The 19,060-nt window shown below is 38.6% G+C and overlaps 1 long non-coding RNA gene across 1 annotated transcript in view; it reads left to right on the forward strand.

Annotated features, from left to right (window-relative positions):
* LOC127942661 (uncharacterized) overlaps positions 1–18,852 on the forward strand; it is a 42,868-nt gene extending 24,016 nt beyond the window's left edge. Inside the window, exons 3-5 of the long non-coding RNA XR_008149371.1 lie at positions 14,618–14,681; positions 14,760–14,837; positions 17,617–18,852. This is a non-coding gene — a long non-coding RNA (uncharacterized LOC127942661). The remainder of the gene's footprint in view (positions 1–14,617; positions 14,682–14,759; positions 14,838–17,616) is intronic.
* Positions 18,853–19,060: the final 208 nt, after the last annotated feature.

The following is a 19,060-nucleotide window of genomic DNA, read 5'->3' on the forward strand; positions in this document are numbered from 1 at the left end:
TCATCCCGAATGCCATAATGGAATATTGCAGGAAGTTATCAGGGGTGACAAATGCAGAGATCTCAGAGGCCCGTGGGGTCAAGGGTACCTGCCAATACCCCTTTAGGAGATCAAGCTTGGTAATGTAACGAGCAGAGCCTACTCGATCTACACAATCCTCCATACGTGGCAGGGGGAAGGAATCTGGTTTTGTTATATTATTAACCCTACGGTAGTCAGTACAAAATCTTACAGTTGAGTCAGGTTTTGGAACTAAAATACAGGGTGAACTCCATGGGCTTTGACTGGGAAAGGCCAAACCATGATTTAACAAATATTCTACTTCCTTTCTCATTAATTCACGCTTCATTGGGTTGAGCCGATATGGGTGTTGCTTGATTGGCCTACACTCGCCCACATCGATATCGTGTTTCAACACTGTAGTCTGCGTTGGCACATCAGAAAATAAAGTAGAATACTTGTGGACCAGATTTACAATGTCCTCACATTGTTCTTTAGGAAGATACCAGAGATATGATTTCAAATCACTCAAAATGGAGGAATTATTTAAGCACATTGTCAGGCCATGAACATCACTATTGGCCAAGCCATCATTTACAGGATTATATACCACTTGCCTGACACTAGTGGACAAAACCGATACAGGTTTTGGTATTGACTCTGGAGATACCGACCTGGTCACGTAGGCTTTCAACATATTTATGTGACACAACCGGGTTTTTCTCTTACGGTCTGGGGTACTAATCACATAGTCTGTGTCACCAAGCTTTTGCTCAACAACATAGGGGCCCGAAAATTTGGCTTGCAAAGCTGAGCCAGGAACAGGAAGAAGGACAAGCACTTTTTCACCAGGTTGAAAATTACGCACTACACTTTGCTTATCATAATGAGCTTTCATTTTAGCCTGTGTTTTAACCCCTTTACGTGCAAACATCGCTGACGGCCCCAGTTTATTATTGTTTCACTTTCACAGCACATTAAACATCACTGTCTTACTTCATCTGGACAAACTATGCATCAATTGAAAGTTTAAAGACTCTAGCTTCGATATTTGACCAATATTTTGATAAAACATTGTTGCAGTGACAGATATTTAGTGATTTATGTCAGGAGTGCAAAATAATAAATCCGTATTATGCCACATTTTGAATAGAAATTTACCACTCACTCATATTCAGTCACGTCAAAAGCGGTTTATTTGTGTTCACATAGACTCACTGAACAGCGTCAATAAGGATTTATAGACCAAAGATGCATATCTGCGGAGATATATGGATATATTTACTGATGTTTACTTCATATTTCTTCAGACAGAATCGTCATTTCTATTCATTTTCCACGGATTTACGCGATCAGATGATAAACAGCCTCTCCCAGCGATCTGTGTATGTGTTTGCTGTGCCGGCAGCTCGTGCTGTGTGGCTCAGACTCTGATTGGGCCTTCCCAAAAGTCAATCTGAGAGTGTAATATCTGGATACCGCCCCATCGTGTCACATGCTTCCTGCACACTTCCTGGTAGTTATCTGGCCAAAACAACACTGAAACACCTCTGTACACACAAAATATCCGAACAATAAACCCGCGATTACGATAGTAAAGCTTGGTATGAGAATTTCTTGAGATCTGGGGCGTTTTTATAAAAAAAATCGAAAATGTACATCGGAAATGCTAACTTGTGCAGCGATGAAAAAGGCTACAAATAACATATTTTTACAACAGTAAACGACCAAATTCCACCCCTGATCGCTAAAGGAAGTTATTATAAACACTCGATCGGGGTTTAAAGTGAGTTTTGAGTAAAAGTGTACTAATAATTTCATAAATTGTCAGATGTAGCTTGATGCTAAAGTTAGCACCAATGCTACTAATAGCAGGTGCTTTTCTTCTTCATCATGCATTTTTGTCTCAATAATTCACGTAAGGTCGTAAGAAAATGTTTTGTTGTATTTTTATAGTAAGACTTTTGATAAATAAGGGCTAAATGCAAACAGAGACTGAAGTGAGATCGCTGCTTTGTGTCTTTGTAAAGCCTGAAAAACCACAATCAAGGCTAATAAAGGTGGAATAAAAACAAAAGAATAATGATAAAAGAATAATGCGGATAATGTGTCATACCTGGCGGAGGTGTGAAAGACTCGTTTGGTGAGAACAATGGAATAACAGATAGGGATTAATCGGGCAGTTTTCACAGCCAAACAAACACAAAATACACAGGAGAGTTTACATGTGAGATCTCACAGAGATGACAAGGGCCATAAATCAATCTGATTAGCCTTCTCTAAAAACACACATGACATGGCCTTAGAAAATATTTCATAAAATTCACCGTTTTACAGATTCGATTATGAAATTTTTTATGAAGGTTTGGAAGACTTGTGGCCTTAGCTACACTGTGTTTTCAAACTCATTTCCTACATCAACATTTTTTTAAATACATTTAAAACATATGTTTTTTATATTTTTATTTTTGTTTTTATGTTTGAGCTTATATATCTCTATTATCATAACAGTCTGAGTGATTCTGATTCCTGAACAGTAAACTTTAAAGTGTCAGCTTTGTGAACAAAGGTTGATTATGTATCTAATCAGAAAGAATCATGAGCAGAAACCTTTTTATTTTGGGTATGTAATTTCGGTCTCCATGCCAAAAAAGGGGGGTTACTAGTAAGGGGTTAACAAGATGCTGTTTTGCAACTTCACATGCCCTGTGGAGACGTTCCCGAAAAGAACTGACATAGTCTAAAACTGACATGGGTGGAGTGGTCTTAGACAGCAACTGCTCACTCAACAACTTCAATGGTCCCCGAACTGTATGGCCAAAAACGAGTTCCGCAGGACTGAAACCCAGTGACTCTTGAACGGTCTCTCTAATTGCAAACATGAGTAATGGCAATCCCTCTCCCCAGTCTTTTCCTGTATCAAGACAGTATGCACGAAGCATGGACTTTAAAGTTTGGTGAAACCTTTTAAGTGCCCCCTGGGACTCAGGGTGATAGGCACTTGACAGTTGATGTTTCACCCCCAGTTCTCGTAATACCTGCCTGAACACATGAGAGGTAAAATTGGTACCTCTATCAGATTGGATAATCTTAGGCAATCCAAATGTAGAGCAAAATTTTACAAGCTCCTTAACAACTACTTTTGCTTTAAGAGTACGTATCGGGACAGCCTCAGGATATCGTGTCGCAGCACACATCAACGTTAGGATGTACTGATGACCTGATTTTGACTTGGGCAATGGACCTACACAATCAATCAGGAGTTTCTCAAAAGGCTCTCCCACAACAGGAATTGGTTGCAAAGGAGCAGGAGAAATAACCTGATTTGGTTTACCTGAGAGCTGACAAACACAACAGGAACGAACAAAGCCTGACACTGCAGACTTCAAACCGGGCCAAAAGAAGTACCTTGAAATCCGCTGGAAAGTCTTTGTGATACCCAGATGACCAGACAAAACATTCTCATGAGCCAACTTCAGAACTTGTCTACGATAACCTTGTGGAAGAACAATTTGGTAGCTTGAACTCCACTCATCCTCATCAGAGAATTGTCGCCTCCACCAACGCATTAGCACTTCCCGGTCCCAAAAATATCCCACTCTAGTTTTAGGACTTCTTTCACCAGCGCAGGTGGCACTTATGCACTTCGATAAAGTGGGATCAGACTTTTGTGCTATAGCTAATTGTTCTCTACCAAGTGTTAAAGGAATTTTCTCCACTTCAGTCAGGACATCAAGATCTGATTTAAAAAGTTCAGGGTCAATAGACAGCTTGACTTCCACCGGCTCACTCTGAGTAATCAAGAAAGAGTCTGAAAGTTCAACAACATCATCATATTTACGAGCCTGAAAAACCTTTCCACCTGCTAGATCATTTCCTAGGATAAGACTTATCCCCTTCACTGGTAATTGAGAACAGACAGCTATCTTCACAGGCCCTTCAACCAGATCAGACTTTAAATGGACTTGGTGCAACGGAACTTTGACACAACCCAATTCAATCCCCTGTATTAAAACACTTTCACCAGTATATGACTCAGATGAGAATGACAGAGCACTCTTCAGAATCAAAGACTGTGCACTTCCTGTGTCCCTCAGCATCTGAATAGGCTTATAGTCAGAACCAGCAGAAAGAGACACAGAGCCGTTAAAAATGAAAGGTTCATATACTTTGAACTTGAGTGGAGAATCAAAACTGGATGCACTCTGAACAAACGCTACACTTTTAGTCTTGGCAGCAGAGTTTTTCTGCTTCCAGGCCTTGCACTCAGAAATTAAATGGCTAGGGTCAAGACAATAAAAGCAAACACGCCCATCTCCATTTAATTTAGCAACTGGGCTACGACCACTAGCGACTGGCATGTAATTTCTGTATGAATGAGGAGTTTTAGGCATGCCTCTCTCCCTACTTTCATCCCTAAAAAACAGATTTCTAGTTGGACGTGGTGAAGAAAACACCTGTTTATGGGTCAACACAAATTCATCACAAATAACTGCTGCATCCTGCAGAGACACAACCGTTTTCTCATTCAAGTGAACAACAATTTTCTCTGGGATGCAACGCTTGAAATCTTCCAACAAAAGCAATTCTTGCAGCTGTTCAAAACTATTAACTTTGCTAGACAGACACCATTTTTCAAAGTGATTTTTCTTTTCTCTAGCAAATTCTACAAATGTCTGATTGACTGTTTTTGACAAATTTCTAAATTTCTGGCGATAGGCCTCAGGCACAAGCTCATAGGTTCGAAGTACTGCAGATTTAACAATGTCATAGTCTAAAGACTGCTCTATTGGCAAAGCTGAAGAAACCTCCTGGGCCTTCCCTACTAAACTGCATTGCAGTAACAAGGCCCACATCTCCTTTGGCCACTTCAAATTAGCAGCCACTCTTTCAAATGCGGTGAAATAAGCGTCAACTTCGCTCTCACGAAATCTTGGCACTAATGCAATGTTTTTACTCACATCAAAATCGGATTGTGAATCTAACATTGAACGATTAGGACTTTGCACAGGAGAAGTGCCAGAGGGAGCTCTAGATCGTGGCAATGGAACAGGCTTACTCTGCATTTGCTGAGCCTGTAAATCTAGCTGCCGCAATCTAATATCACGATCAGCTTGTATCTCAATAGCCCGAAGCCGAATTCTTTGAGCCTCACACTCTTGTTTCCTTATTGATAGATCTAATTCCTTTAGTTTAAGTGCCATCTTTGGATCATCACAAGATGCAACACTTTTAGAGTCAAGGGGAAGCTCTTGATCTATAGATTCCCCAGCTACATCTTGTACCTCTTCAATCACCTCTTCATATTCTCTTGGCAAAATACCCTCACTAACTAGCTTCTCAAACAGTTCATCTTTGATAACCTTCTTAATCGCTTCTCTAGGTATTTCAATGTTAAAGAAATCAGCTATCAACAATAAATCTTTCTTTCTACAACGATTAAATTCTTCTGTTGTAGGGCTAAGTGTAAATGATATAAGATCAAAATCCATACTGTCCCTATCACAGAATTTCCTCTTTCACCAAAGTCAAAAATAGGCAAGCAATACACACAGAAAAAATGGCAGTGATCATAACAAAGGCTTACCTCCTCTTTTAGTTGAAAAGGAACATAATGAGTATGAGGAGATGCCTACCAGTTGGACGAGCCCCCAATTAATGTTACGTTCCACCCAGTCTAGGATAGGGGAAAGCAACATTAAAGGAAAAAAAAAGTAAACAACATAACTGTGATACAACAATTTATTTGATGTAACACAAACAAGGAAGTATTAAGTCTTCAGGAGTGGATGAAAATCCCAAAGAAAATACAATAAAAAAAAATGCCTCTAACTATTGCCACCAAGTCTACACTTACCTTACAGAAATAAAAAGTAAATAAACAACAATATAATTCCCTTACTCCCTCTCTAGTTTTAAACAGGAGAAAATTATTCAAAAATAAAAAAAGAGGGCACCCACTCCCTAGAACTTCCCGTTTTTGGATGTATATATTGAAATTAGAAGACACGTTTCCACAATTGGTATCAAAATAAATACAGAAAGAAATAAGTGTCTATATCAATGTAACAATGTTGACAAGTTAACAGCAAGGCAAAGAATTAAATAGAAAGGTTTTAACACTGATTCACAACTGAACAACAGTAAAGCTTAGAAACAACCAACTATTAGCTAAAGCCCCAAACCACGACTGCCATCTAGTGGTTGGGAAGACATGTATACAAAATAAACTTAATCTGTAGAACGTAACAGAACGTCTGGTGCAAATGGCACACAAATGTGTAAATGCTTCAGGAATGTCGAAGTCCTCGTACAATTGGTTGACTTCTACAGGATTTCCACGAGATGTGTGTGTCGTATTCTTTAACGTTCTGCCTGGAAACAAAGATACCGTGGTGCCAAACCCCATCACAAAAGAAGAAAGCCTATTGTTTACAACTGTGAGTGCTTATCAGGATCAACTAAATGCTGGATTTTTAAAAGTATGTGAAATATTTAAAATTTGTGGCATAGAATCTTTAAAATATGTCAGATAGTTTACACACCGGTCTGTTATTGTGGGGACATTTCATCGCTTCGAAACGCAATAATGAAAGAAACGCACTATGATTGGTTGTTTGACATGATGGTCAAACGGCCTCATGAGTGGGCCCTTGGACAATGAATGCTACCATGAATTCCAGACCTTTCCATGTGCTTTTCCCATCAAAATTACGTTGCGATCGACTCCACCTATTGGTGGAACTGCGCATGACCACTCAATTTTAAGTACAGCTTACTTTAATCTATTTAGTTCAATAACTTTCTGTGCTAAAACGTTGAGATTCAGGAGTCCACAAACTTATTCAAAACAAGTTAATATCACTTAATTTTATTAGTTAGATCAGTATCATTAGTTTACAGTGTGTATCAAAATGTAGCTACAGTACCAAAATTCAGTATTCATGCAAACTTGTCAAATTTAGTTTGCTTCACTCCGCGAGTTATTGTTGAAGAGTAGTGCGACATTAGACGGATCGCACAATATTTGGAAATAGTTGAGGTTTTTGGCCAGTTAAGAGTGGTCACTTTTGCCGCGTTTCCACCGAAATTAACACAAAAAACATTTGTACCAGGAACTTTTTTTCCCAGGAACTTTTTTCCCGCCAGACTTGTTGCTTTCTGCGTTTCCACCTCGGTGTAAAGTACCGGGTAGATTAGGCAAATAGACTGGTGACGTAGGTCTGCGCACGTTTCTCAATACAAAGTACCGCTGATTTAAAAAAAAAAAAAAAGTACGCTGATTTTGGACGTGCATCCTAGGTAGTTGGTTCAGACTTTGTGCATTCTTCTCGGGAGTGTGATGTCTGCGATGACGCAAGTCTGGTAAATCTATAAACAGCAGCATACTTGATAACTTCAGTCTGCTCGTCATGGCTACTGCAATTTTCCTTACTGTATATTTACAATAAAACGAAATATGATATCAAATACCACTGCCTCCTTTCGTTTTCATTTAAGCATAATAACAACTGCAGAAATGTACTTAGTTCAGGGAAATGTGTATATTCAGCCATTACAATGAAACGAAATATTATATAAATTTGCCTTTTTTATTTTCATTTTAACATATAGATAAATTTAATACAGACCAAAGAAAACCTGTTATATTTACACCGCAGCTGAATTATATGTTATGTTTAACCACTAAAGACACATCAGCCAGCGGCACATATCAGAAGGTCTATCCCAGGAGAGGCTGCTTCTCGGCGGATACATGAGGACTGAGCTCCCGCTGATCGAGTGGAGCTCACCGTCTACGAGATCGGCGAAACACATTTTTAAATAGGCGCTGTCTTTATAAATAAACCATAGATTTGAGTTTTAAACAACTACATTCTCGCCTGAAATACTTTTAAAATTACATTTCATGACACAATAACAGTAATATTTGAAAATTATCCAAATAAATGGTGGTTGAACTCAACCAATGCTGCGTGAACTCAGATCGCTTTGGCTACTGCGATTTTCCCCTCAGTATATTTACAATAAAACGAAATAGGATATAAAATACCACTGCCTCCTTTCATTTTCATTTAAACATAATAACAGCTGCAGAAATGTAACGTTACTTAGTTCAGGGATAAGTGTAACGTTATATAGGCCTACAGCCATTACAATGAAAGAAATATTATATAGACTTGCCTTTTTATTTTCATTTTTACATATAGATAAATTAAATACAGACCAAAGAAAACCTGTTAGATTTACCCCGCAGCCGAATTATATTTTATGTTTAACCACTAAAGAGACATCAGAGCCAGCGGCACATATCAGAAGGTCTATCCCAGGAGAGGCTGCTCTCTGCGGATACATGAGGACTGAGCTCCCGCTGATCGAGTGGAGCTCACTGTCTACGAGATCGGCGAAACACATTTTTAAATAGGTGCTGTCTTTATAAATAAACAACAGATTTGAGTTTCAAACAACTACATTCTCGCCTGAAATACTTTTAAAATTAAATTTCATGACACAATAACAGTAATATTTTGAAAATGTTGATCCGAATAAATGGTGGTTGAACTCAACCAATGCTGCGTGAACTCAACCAATCAGCATGTTTAGCGCCAAAGTCCCGCCCCCAAAAGTTCCGGAACTTTAAAAAAGTACCACATCGCCAGCAGGGACTTTCTGGGGGGCATTTTTTTACCCGGAACTTTTATTTAGTTCCTGGTTCCTGCGGTGGAAACACACCAAGTACCGGACCAAGTCCCTAGTTCCTGGATAAAGTTCCTGCGGTGGAAACGCGGCTTTTGTGTTTAATTTTAAAAAGTCTACTGTCAGCCTTGACAGTAAATACTTTTTTTTGTTGTCGACCACTAGTAACGACACTTTCAGTTTTAGGGCCCTATTTTAACAATCTAAACGCAAAGTGTAAAAAGCACGGCACAGGTGCACTCAGGGCATGTCCAAATCCACTTTTGCTATTTTAACGATGGAAAAATGGCCCGTGTGCCGGAGCGCATTTTAGGAATGGGTTGTCCCTATTCTCTTAATAAGTAATAGGCGTAACGTTCAAGAAACCAATCAGAGTGTCATCTCCTTTTCCCTTTAAGAGCGAGATGCTCTCGTGCCATTGCGGATCGCTATTTACATGGCGGAATTTGTTGGCGGAAAAGCTGAACGCTTCTCAAGCGAAGAAAACGATCTGCTTCTGTGCGAAGCTAAAGCAGGAATACACTGACTTATTAAACACACTGATTAAACTGAGGAGTTCAACGAGTGAAGTGGCCAGTCGTCTGCGTTGGATGCAGGCTTTCAAATAGCTCAGCGAGATAAGTCAGTTAATATATATATATATATATATATATATATATATATATATATATATATATGTGTGTGTGTGTGTGTGTGTGTGTGTTTTGGTACGATTGTTCAATTAATTCGCCAATTTCATTAATCATTACAAGTAGTAATAGGCTGAATTGCAAATAGGTAACCTAATTCCAATACACGTAATGACTATCCATCATTACATTTTTATATTTATGTGGCCTACACTAATATCCTTTTACTCCGTAATCCTTTTGTTTTTAATATTTGGCATGTTTGTGTGATGCGCATCACTGTGTGTAATAAGCAAAGTCAACATGCACTGTGAACCAACCCAGAGGCGCATTTTCTACCAACGCACTCTTTAAATAACAAAAAAATATTGCGCCATTGACTTTAGACTTTAGATCAGGTTTGAGTTGGTCTATGGTGCAGTCTATTTTCAGCTCCTTAAAATAGCAATGTGCCAGCAATGCGCCTGAACACACCCCTTTTTTAGACCAGCATGCCCATGGGCGCACAAATGGGTGCAAATGCATTTGCTAATTAAACACGTTGCTGGATGGAAAAATGTGAACAGTGCCGGAATGAAACTAGCAAACACACTTGCACTGCGCCTTGCGCGGCAATGCGCCAGGTGTATGATAGGGCCCTAAGTGTTTAGTCCTAAACCAAGTACTATATTTGTCTTTACAATGTCATTTCTGTGAAAATGTGTTCTTCTGGGGATGGATTGTCAAGTGGCGTTTGGGCATTTTTCTGAGTAAACTAGCAGTTTGCAGACTCCCCTCTCTGTCGCAGTTTTTCTGAGCTCTTGTGATTGATTTAACATTGCTGCAGTTCTTTCAGTTTCTTCAGCTGCTGAGAGCAAGTGATGACGGTGCATCCCTCAGCAATAGCATGCTTTACTGGACTGTTGGGAGAGCTCTCAAAAACGAAATTTTAAATGCTAGGATTACACTTCCTGAGTGATTTCTGATGTCTGGGAAACACAACTGAAGCCCTGTAGATTTACTAGTTAGGTTTGTTGGGCTTTGGTGGCATAAAATATAAATGTAGACAGTTGACTTGAGGTGAAGGCGAGCTGTTTTTTGTTTTTGAGTCTCTGGTTAAGAGTCAATAACTTAATTTGAAGTGCTGTTCTGGGGGTTGTTGTGGTTTGAGGAAAACAGAGGAGGTTCTACTCTGCTTGATCAGTCATTCTGATACTTGGACTCTTGTTACAATGATGTTGCAAGTCAAGAGTGCTTGAGGACACAGACAGCGATTGCTCGGAAACATAACAGTGTGTGTGCGAGTCGCTGTAATCAAAGTAGCCCCATTCTTACAACAAACTATGAAAAGTTTATTTGTGTTGTACATGTTTAGTGCATAAATGGTGTATGGAGGAGATCATTTTTCATGGCTGTTTTATTGTCTACCAGACAAATTAGTCTGTAGGTCTGTTTAGGGTTGGGAAATCATCTGTTATCATTTCCACACTCCGCATCAGGAACGCGGTTAGATATTGGCGTAATAATCTGTCGCTGAGGGGTCTTAGTCTCGCTTTACTTGCTGTATGTGATTTTTGGCTAAACCCACTTAATGTGACAGCTCTAATCAGGGTTACTGGTAAAGTGGCTTTGGGCCGCATTGTTATCGTAATCCCATAAATCATAGTTCAGCGTGAGTGATGTGGGTTTTGATGCGAAAAAAGCATTATGGGACTCCAGTGAGCTACATTTGGATGATTGGATCGTTGTTTTTCTCGGATTCTAAAGCAATGACGCATGTGCGCAATTGTTTGTAGAGTCCAAACCTCTTTCTTTCTCTGCCTCTGGCTTAATTGCTTGTGTTTTTTTAGATGGTAATGAAAGGTGAATAATGTCTCGACGGCAGTCCAACATTTCACAGTGGGTTTTTTTTTTTATCGTCTTTAAATGACAAACAAACACTGATTTCGGTCTTCCAACCCCTTTAACTGAACACATCAGAAAGGCAGGCCATGCCTCATTCTTTGGCAAGACTGCAAATGTCCCAAATGTCTCCTAAAGCCTACACTTTCCTCCCCAACCCCTCTCCCCTCTTCTTTTCTGTCTCTTCTGCTCTTTTTCACTGCAGACTCATACACAAACCCCTCAGAGCACCGAAATCACTCCCCACCTCCGTTATGATGTCATGTGCAAGAGTTTGGGAGTTTAAACAGACCCAGGGTTTGAGTATTTTACCATGCTGCTAAACACAGTATCTGGAAGTTTTATTAATTAATATTTCTCTTTTGAGTTGAGTGAATCCATTGTAGTCAGAATTTTGGATTTGGACTTGTATGTTCACAGATAAAGATGATCTTGAAATATTTTTAAGGTTAAACACTCTAATAATACTTGCAGATGTAAAAGCAGACGTATCTGTGATGTATGTGAACTATCAGGTATTAATGCAAAAGTTTGCACGTGTTGATGAAATATGATTCAAACGCACTGCACACTTACTCTAGTGTTCATGTAAAAACAGTTGCCAATTGACTATATGTAGATCGCTATACAGTCTAGCATTTGTCTCACACGGACCGATGAGATTGTAAAGCTGTTGATTTCCCTGCTCTGTGGTCTTGTAAGGTACTGTAATAAGAGCCTGGCTGAATAACAGGACTCACTCCCACTCAGTACAGTCTGTCAAGTGACTTCACTGCTGCAGAATGCTGAAAACACAGTTAAAACACAGACACTCAGGACTGAGGGTGGGGACATTGTGTGTGTGATTATCCAGCTGGGTGTTTTCCTCACTGGCAACAGCTGAGCTGAACGTGATGGATCCTGATCCTGCACTGCACCGTTGCATGTAGTTGCATGCATGTTTGCGTCTGTGGCTGTGTTTACCGAAGACAACTTCAAAGGGCCCTCGTGGCAGTGAACCAAAGGTTGTTGCGCACTTACTGGAACGGATCTGCAAGATTGTGTTTGTCCGAGTACTCTGAAACAATAGCAGTGATCACGAGAACATTAACTGCATGACATGACTTCAAACCTTGACTGACATTTTAAGACAGTAATACGCAAATATGTAATTTTGTGATCAGTTGGTGTAATTTCAGTGGTACCTTGTGGAGTGATTCATCATACTGCATTTGATTAAATTATATTATTTTTCATTTTCTCAGTTTCTTTTGGGTCCTTCTCAGGCTGTCCCCTCCCAGCCTGATCTGATACGTTGTGTGTCCCCATCAACAGACACATTGTGCTGGGTTTAACTAGTGTGAAGTAATGCATTTGGCTTCCGTGGCTAAGTAGTTCAGGGCATGCTCAAAGCAAAGGATGCTCAAAGGACTGTTTTATTGGTTATTTCTCTCTCTCAGACACTTTCTTGAATGATTGGGGTTGCCAGAGGAAGGGCAAAGCAATCTGCTCCCAACCTGCCAAGACCCCAGAAGCTCTTTGATATAAAACCGTGGTAAATTACGCTCACTGAAGTGATTTCTGTCACCTTGTTTGACCCAGCTCAGATATGGCATGTAGATCTGTAAGAGAGATTAGTTCATCAGTTTTTGAATTAAATGTTTAAGCATTTTTTTTTTTTGTTTTATTTTTTTTATTTTATTTTTTTATTGAGTTGCTGGGCTGAATAACATCACTGGGGTTTATCTCCAAAAACTGCAGGTTGATTTGTTTTGAATAACAGTTTTTCAGTTTTACATTCGTAATTCCTTTCCTCTAAACACTAAAGATTGTGGAATAACACAGTGTTCATGGAAATATATACTTTGAGCGTTTTGCAACATCCTTCTCAAATCACAAGGAGGCACATTAATCACCACAGATCTCAAAGTGTTTTTTCCGTCAATATTTTATCATTAATAATGGCATTTAGAAAGAGGGCAAGATATTGCCATACAGTACGTCACAGATTGACTGTAAATTTTGAAACAAAGTCAATAAATTAAGTGTCCACATAGTGGCAGTTGACTTTTAGATATTTCAATAGATATGCAACATGCTATTTGCCAAATTTAGTTGCAGCATGGCTGCAGTGTATAATGTGTGAATGTTTTTCATTTATTATTCATCCCCAAGGAGAAGATTTGAAGTCTGGCCATTACTCAAATAAACAGACATTCCCCCATAGTGTTATTTAAATTATTCCTGACTATTTCTCTTTTTTCATACACTCATATACACATCTGGATGTTGACCCTTTGTGACTCTTTTGAGGAAGGGAATTGTGTGGAGTTGCAACTGCAAATCTGTAATGTTTTAAAGATGCATATTTTAAAGTGGGTGCAAGCCTAGCGGCCAAATACCTTCGAGGCAGGAGTGTCAAAGTCAGCTCCTGTAGGGCCCCAGTCCTTCAGAGTTTAGCTCCAACCTTCTTTCAAGTAATCCTGAAGACCTTGATTAGCTAGTTCAGGTTTGTTTGATAAGAGTTTAAATTGGCTGTGGCCCTCTAGAAACTGAGTTTCACATCCCTGCCTACATATTTCTACAGTAGCTGGTTTTGAACATTGTGATTTCTATATAATATTCTATTATATACTCTGCCCCAAATCAATAGAGATGACCTTAAGATGTCAGTGGTATCCTGGTGCAAAAATGGTAGGGTCCCCCAAGGGCCTCTGAGGCTCTACATTTAGATTCTGTACCCTGCTTTTTATCAAAAGAGCCTACCGCCATATGTCTGTGGTATACTGGTGAAATGATATGGCAGGGGCGCCCACATTTGGATTATGTACTCTGCCCCAAATCAAGAGTTCACAATCAAATATCAAAAAAATTTGGCTTCCAATGACTTCTGGAGGCCACATTTCGTTTTTTTCTCTGCCCACATAAAAAAAAATCAACCTTCATATACATTCATATTCATTACACGTCATGGGACGTGTGCATTTCCAACATCGTCCATTATCTACATGAATCTAGTCAGTATAGACAGGTGTGTGGTGTGTTTTCAATTTTTAGTTTGTTGTGCCTGAGGGCATCTGTGCCGAACATTGCAGTTTGCTTGGTTTTTAGAAGATTCTAGAGCTTGTCCTCAGTGATTATTATTCAAAAGCCTTGTTTCCTCAGAAATAACAGAATTTATGTTGCGTAACTCTCAACTATACATTAGCAGAATCTGGCTTGCAGATTCCAGCTTCTTGTCAGCTTTTAGACTGCAGGAGGCTTTCCCTCCTACATGAATAATTGGTTGCATATTGATTTTTAACATCACCCGAGAGACCCACACTTGCAGAGGCCCATCTGAGGGCTTTCATTTGGTTTTTCTGTGGTAAACAGTACAGTCATACTTTATCCTTGCATAACTGTTGTTCTTCACTGTCTCCTTTGGCAAGCACTCCCTAGAAGAGCTCAGCAGTTCACTCAGCAATTAAAAAGACATCAGGAACCACAGAAGGGGTAGGAATGAGCTCTACGTGGATGCTTTGCATGTATAAGGCTGGCCCATTTTTTTTACAATTTTGTTTACTTTTACAGCACTTGCTTTGGAGACTCCAACTGGAAGCTTTGAGACAAACTAGACGCACTTTTACCGAAGACTTACTCAGCAGAATAGTAAGTAAAGGCTCTGTAGGCCAAGTTATTCAGATGCTAATTCAGTGTCACTCTCACTGTGTTTCTTTGTGGCTCTTTAGTTAACAAATTGACCCTGGGACAATCATTGGACAATACTAAAAACACATTAAGATGATACAACCAATTGGGAGCCCCACTTTGTGTTCTGGAATTTTTTTTAAATTCTTTAAAAAATGTTGGAGAAACTAGCCCAGCACTAACTGTCAAGAGCTTCTTTACAAACACCACCAACACTGGAGTCATACGTTTGTGATGCTTTTGGTATCAGCTCTCACATGTGCACCATTAACCAACTCTAGAACGTGAGCCCCATGAGAGGGACGTGCTGAGTTTGAATTTAATGGAGGTGAATTTATGGAGAATGTAATTATTCATCCCTTGTTCCCGCACTTTTTTTGCCAATCACCAATCAACATTTACTAATTATGAGATTTCTGATTATACCAAAAATTAGATGTAATTAAAGCTTATTTTATACAGTATTTAGTCAACATACATGTATGCACAACATATCAGTGCCATATCTGTTATCGGACAAATTTTTTCTTTATTTATCGGTATCAATCTTTATTGTTTTTTTTATTGTTCATGCCCATTTCGGCTACAGATACCTTTAAATGACCTTTACTGTCATCTAATCTCACTTATAATAATAATAATAATAATAATAAAAAACCTAACAATTTAATAACACTGTTAAATGTAATCTTAAAGCAAATCCCAAAATTAATATCCATTTGTCATCCTGAACATTACAGTTTTGGGATGACATTACAACATAATTATCACTTGCAACTGCAACTATTCATATTAATTCCTGGTGTTTTGTACAGTATATAGTAATTTATGTGAACAAAATAGTATAGAATTTTTATATTATCTATATATCGGTTTGCTGCCCTTAACATAATTATCGGTTTATCTGTATTGAACAGAATTGTAATATTAGCGCATCCATACTTGGTACTAATATAAAGTTCAAATTATAAAATTATAAAGTTCACCAATTATGCATTCAAACTAGCCAAATATGGCAAAGCTGATAACCTCATGGGCAGCGTGGTCCTGCCTGGAGGTTAAAATAAATGCTTGAAAAATCTCCAAATATTAGATGAATTAATTGTCATGGCCAATATATCGGTCTTTCAGTATAGATACAGTAATATTATTATGGGTGATCCACAGTTAGGAATATCATGATATTAAAATACAGACTTTAGATTTCTCACAGTTTTAGATTTGATACAGAATCAGGTTTTTCTCTGTCCATCCTTGCTCTCCATTTCTGATTGCGGATCTACAAAGGCAGTCTTTTGGCTTTGAAGCCATGTTAGCTTGTAAGAACTTTTGAAAGCTGCTTCGGCTTTGTTGCGGTCTGATGCTGGGCATTGTTCGGACCGGGTAACCCTCCAGAGGCCAATGAATACCACATCTGAAGAAAGTGAGAAGACAAGAGCAAAAAAGGGGGTGGGGGGGGGGGGGGGGTTGTGTCAGAGTAGGGGGCTGGCTTTTTTTTCTCACCCTGCTAGTTTTAAATTTCGCTTCCTTTCAGTTCCAGAAAACACTGCCAGAAGACCAAAAAGAGGCAGAATCGGAGTGAAAAAAGACTTTAGTCTTAAACTTGAACAAAAGCCAGCTGGCTGGGCTTTATTGCTGCGACGGCCTTCTACAATGTGCTGGGAATTTTAATCAGAGACCCCACTCTTATGTGTGTGTGTCTCTTTCTCTTTTTCTGTGTCTCTCTGTCGGCCACTTCTAACTATCAAGATGAGTAGTATGATAGCTTCTCCTGTGGAGGGTGGAGAGCCCATGTTGGAATGCTGGAAATTTGCACATTAAGTTGGAGAAGTGTGAGGAGAGATATAAAAGAGATTAGAGGAAAAATGTATTTCAGTGATTTTGCATTGACTTGCAAAACTTCTGTTAATTTGTATTAGTTCGCAAATCTTTTGCATTCCCTGGAGAAATTAGGATTTGTTCGCAAAACATTCACATTCCATAGAAATTTGCATTTGCTCACAAAAATTTACTAATTTAGTCACAAAACGTTTGCATTCCAGAGAGAGATTTGCATCTGCTTGCAAACTTTTGCATTCTTTAAAAACATTTGTATTCCTCAATGAAATTTGTATTCACTTTCAAAACTTTTTAATTCTCTCAAAATGTTTGCGTTCCCACGAAAGAAACTTGGCATTTGCTTGCAAATATTATACGTTTTCTTGCAAGTTCGCAATTGTGTTCCACCATTCTTAAAACCATATAATAGTGTCAGGCAATATGCTCCACCGTAGTCATATCGTCATAATGTCAGCCTGTGACATCGCCAATACATGATATTATCATGCTAATTTATTTATTTATTTACTTAGTTTCATAGCGGAGATTGAACCAACTCCAGGGTAAGGCTAAAAGCAGCCTAGTTTTAATGTCTTTTAAGTAAATATATAAATATAAATTGGTAAAATGTACTGCACAAACATAGTAAAAGAAATATGATGATACAAATAAGCCCTTATATTTATTAAATACTATTACTAGCCTGATAATAATAATAATAATAATAATAAATAATAATCATCTAGCTATCATCAAAGGCATCAGCCACAGGCAATATCTCCAACTATCGGCACAACCCTACCATATAAGAAATATTTTTTTTTCCCCACCTCATCTTATTTCCATCTCCAAAGTTTGTCAGGGTAACAAAAGTATTGTGAGAATGCAAAATAATTTTTTCCTATCACCATTTTCCTTTAAGGAGTCAAAATTGTCATTTTTGGGCAAACACTTCAGAATGAGCATGCACGTGAGCTCCTGGACCTCGGCTGTGTAGGTGAGTTGCTCGTATATTATTGCTGAATTCAAACTAAATTCTCAGAGCTGTCATCTTGCAGTTGGGCAAATAAATAAATCATTAGCGGACAAGGCAGCAACCCTGGGCCCAAATCCAATTTTGAATCAAAGTCAGATGAACTTTCTTCAGCAAAGCAGTCTTTTCTTAAGCAGTCTGAATGGAAAAACCTTGACAGATAGATCTTTGTGCAGGTCAGAGGTCAGGGTGTCAACAATGTGCTACAGTTTAAAAGCGAAAGGAGCCATTTTGCCTAACGGCTGACTTTTTTTGTGTGAATTGGTTTGCAAAAAGTTACAGAAGTGTGTTTGATGTAAACTGATGCTGAAACAAGGCCCTGCCATGTCATCATACTTCTCCAAACACTCTTTGCCTTAAGCGCAGCATGCAAGGCTTTGAGTACAGCAGTCAGCATGCGTGTTTGTCTTTCATATGTTTCCGTTTAACGATGTGATCTTAAGTGTGCATAAAAGCAGGTTGCTCGCAGGCCCTTTGGCCCATTATGCTCTGCGTTTCCAGATGAATGCTTCCCGTTCAGAGATGAAATGCTGTGAAAACCACACCAGTCCACATGACTGCTGCTGCCTTTTGTATAAACCTCATGAGGAAGAAGCAGTTTTAATCCTGAATTGTCAAGATGGGTTTTGATACAAAATTCCTGATTCAATTTTGATTCCAAATTCATTCTGATCGGATTTTGATCAATTTGGATATTTCAGTTATAATATTCATTTTACCTGAATATGAAAGAATATTTTTCTTTGCTAAAGTAAATTATACAGGACACTGTTTCAGACTGACTCAAAGAAGTACTATTCATTTAAAGGACCAACTGTTTATAAATTATACCATGTTGGTTGGTGTTGTATGTTTGTTTTTGCAATCTGCAAGCACAACTGTAGAAAGATGGATGCATGGTCTTTTTATTGAATAAAATATGGTAAAATGGGATTTAATTTGTCATGGTCTTGCCCAAAACTATTGTCTTGTATTACAAAAATAAGTTCCTTCCAGCAGATTTAACAAATAGCATGGTAAACTGTTAAAAATCAAAAAGGACCTTTCTTTTTTCTGTTGTCATGTTACTGTTTCCAGATTCACACTTGTAGTGTCATCATTTATGTTAAGCGTTTTTAAGTTCAGTTGGTGTTGAAGTAGGAACATGTTGAGTCACCTGAGACTTGATTATTTGGAGAAAACAAAATCACAAAATTGCAGTGTTCACACATATTTTTTGTAACAGTGTATGAAAAATTTTTGCTGTCTAAAATTTGAGCTGAAAAAATGAAAACATTTGTAAGCGTGTGAACCATTGTGAGGATATATAATCATGAACAAGTTTTGCCCTATT

This window comes from Carassius gibelio, chromosome A22 (genome assembly GCF_023724105.1).
Source record: "Carassius gibelio isolate Cgi1373 ecotype wild population from Czech Republic chromosome A22, carGib1.2-hapl.c, whole genome shotgun sequence".
NCBI lineage: Eukaryota > Metazoa > Chordata > Actinopteri > Cypriniformes > Cyprinidae > Carassius > Carassius gibelio.